This window comes from Dryas octopetala, chromosome 8, assembly GCF_963921425.1.
Source record: "Dryas octopetala chromosome 8, drDryOcto1.1, whole genome shotgun sequence".
NCBI lineage: Eukaryota > Viridiplantae > Streptophyta > Magnoliopsida > Rosales > Rosaceae > Dryas > Dryas octopetala.
Genome location: NC_141373.1, coordinates 16,725,715 through 16,728,508, shown reverse-complemented (window position 1 = coordinate 16,728,508; position 2,794 = coordinate 16,725,715). Strand labels below are relative to the sequence as shown.

General features: G+C 44.5%; 1 non-coding gene across 1 annotated transcript; it reads right to left on the bottom strand.

Annotated features, from left to right (window-relative positions):
* Positions 1 to 1,551: 1,551 nt before the first annotated feature.
* On the bottom strand, positions 1,552 to 1,657 carry LOC147277675 (small nucleolar RNA R71). Its single transcript, XR_015124133.1, has one exon. It is a non-coding gene; the product is annotated as a small nucleolar RNA R71 (small nucleolar RNA).
* Positions 1,658 to 2,794: the final 1,137 nt, after the last annotated feature.

Below are 2,794 nucleotides of genomic sequence, written 5' to 3'. Positions count from 1 at the left end.
TTGGGCTCTTTTTGGGCGTAACTCCGTTTTCAGCTCGCGGAACTGCTGCGCTACCTCCACTAAAATGACCATATCTTGAGCTAGAAAACTCGGAATCAAAATCCGTAAAATTCCCTGCGAAGCTAACATCCGTATCTTTCCAACCATATATGGCATACTACCTGATTTGTTCTGGAGAATTACAGAATTGCTGTCGAAATTGGTGCTCCATTTTTCAGGGTTTTGACTTCTTTTTCAGTTAGGATTTCTTGGGCTTTCTCTTTGTAGGCGTGATGGGCTAGGGTTTCAATTAAAAGAAAATGGGCTGTCTGCATCAAGCAAGTGGCGTGATGGGCTTTAGGGATGCGTGGCTTGCGCATGGCTTGCACATGGCTGTATGACTTGGGCTCTTGGACCTTGGAATGGCACAACTTGGGCTTCCTCCAATTGGGCTTGCAATAGGCGCATGGCCTTGGTCCTTTGGGCTAGGATTATGCGCATGGCCCATAGTGCATGGGCTGCATGTGTAGTCCATGTCATGTGATGATGTGGCACGGTTGACCATTGACTTTGACCTTTGACATTTGACTTTGACCAAAAGTCAACCTTGACCAAAAAGATTCCCTAAAAGATTCTGTCTGAGATTCTCTAAAGATTCCTTCCAGATTCCAGATCCTTCTAGCAAATTCCCTCAAGATTCTTTTTCCCATTTTTTCCATTTTTAGCTCAAAATAGCCTCATTTAGCTTCTTTCTTCATTATTGCTTCATTTAACCTAAAAACACAAAAACAAGACAACAGACACAAAAAGATCGAGTTCTAACACTCTAGGTTAGGGAGTTAGTATCATAAAATAGCATAAAATGAACACTCATCAACAATCAACAAGTTTTTGGCTCCGTTGCCGGGGAATGGTGTCTAATATCAATGAATTGGTGTAATTAGTCATTAGAATTAGGTTATATTAGCTAGATTTCAGTTTTTGTTAATTTTTCGTTTTTAATAAATGCCATGCCTTAATTTGCATTCTTTCTACTGATTGTGTGTTTTTCTCTTGATTAGGTGTGTTTTATGAACCCTGAACTTGTTGCAAGGTTGGAGAGGCTCAAGAACGAAGCTTTAGGTACATCACAAGTCAGCCCGCAACCTAGTGCATCAGATTCGAGTAGTGAAGAGACTGAGAGTGTCGACATGGCTGAAGCAAATGAGATGATGCCGCAGCCCCTGAGCCATTTTTCAGCACCTTCGCTGCCCACTCAACCATCGTGCATTCGGTATGCAACCATAGCCACTGATTTCGAAATCAAGAGTGGTTAGATTCACTTGTTGCCGAGCTACTATGGGCTGAATGGGGAGGATCCGATCCACTTTTTGAAGGAGTTTTCCGGGGTTTGTGAAGCCGCACAATTGAGGGGCCTGAATGCCGATCAGTACCGTTTGAGGATGTTCCCTTTTGCGCTTAAGGACAAGGCAAAGAGGTGGTTGTATTCGCTGCCCAGTGGTTCCATTTCGACATGGGATGATCTTTCAAGCAAGTTCCTGAACAAGTTCTATTCCATTTCCAAGACAAATTCGATTCAGAAGGAGATCCTTGGATTTGTGCAGAAAGCGGACGAGCCATTCCATGAGACTTGGGACAGATTCAATGAGTTACTTACCAGCTGCCCACACCATAACCTATCTCCTTGGTATGTGATTTGTTGTTTTTATCAGGGATTATTGGAGAGAGACCAAGCCAAGGTGGATTCGGCATGTGGTGGTGCATTCATGTCAAAAACGGAGGATGAGGCTACAGAATTGTTTGAGTCGCTTTCTTTGAGTTCTCAACAATGGGATTCCAATCGTACAAGAGGAGGACCAAAGAGAGGGTTGTATGAGGTAGCTGATGTGCCGAACACCATGGAGGGACAGATTTTGGAAATCAAGACTATGGTGTAGAAGTTATCTTTGGCTCAAGAGAAGATGATGGGTATGCAAGAACAAGGAGGTGATGTGGAACACGTGAATCAGGTTGGGAATTATCCTAGGGTGCCATATGATCCATTTTCTAACACTTATAACCCTGGATGGAAGAACAACCCTAATTTCAGGTGGAGCAACAACAATGGACAGCATGCTAGTGGGAGCACCAACAAGCCGTATGTGCACCCTAATGCCGAGAGGTCTAGTTTGGAGGACAAGATTGCTCAGATTGCTCAAAGCACCACTTCCCTTGCTCAGAGTACCAATGCCTTCATGAACCGTACCGAGCAGCAGATGCAAGCCAATTCGAAGGCTATTGCACATTTGGAGAGTCAAATGGGTCAGATTGCCACTACTTTGGGTCAGAGAGAGAAGGGGAAATTGCCAAGCCAGCCCATCATCAACCCGAAGAATGAGGAGCATGTAAATGATACTTTGAGGACTACTCCAAGAAAGAGAGTTGGAGTGGTAAAGACTAAGGAGATGATTGAGATCATGGATAGTGAGGAAGAGGAGGATCCGGAAATGATTGAGGAGAAAGCTGATACACGTGTGATTCCCCTCATTCCGGACATCGACATCACCAAATTTCCAGCAACCATGAGGGAGTTGAAGTCTATTGAGAAGAAGGTTGAGGAGCAGGCGCATAGTCACAACGTTCCTAGGGAGATTTGTGGTTATCTCTTTGCATCTTTTCCAAGCAAGAAGAGGGATCCGGGCTCGTTGGTCATACCATGCAGCATAGGAGAGTATGAGATCGCCAATGCCTTAGTTGACAATGGCTCAGCTATCAATGTCATGCCGCTGGTTGTGTTCGAGAGGCTTGGATTTGTGGAGGCTGATTTGCAACCTTT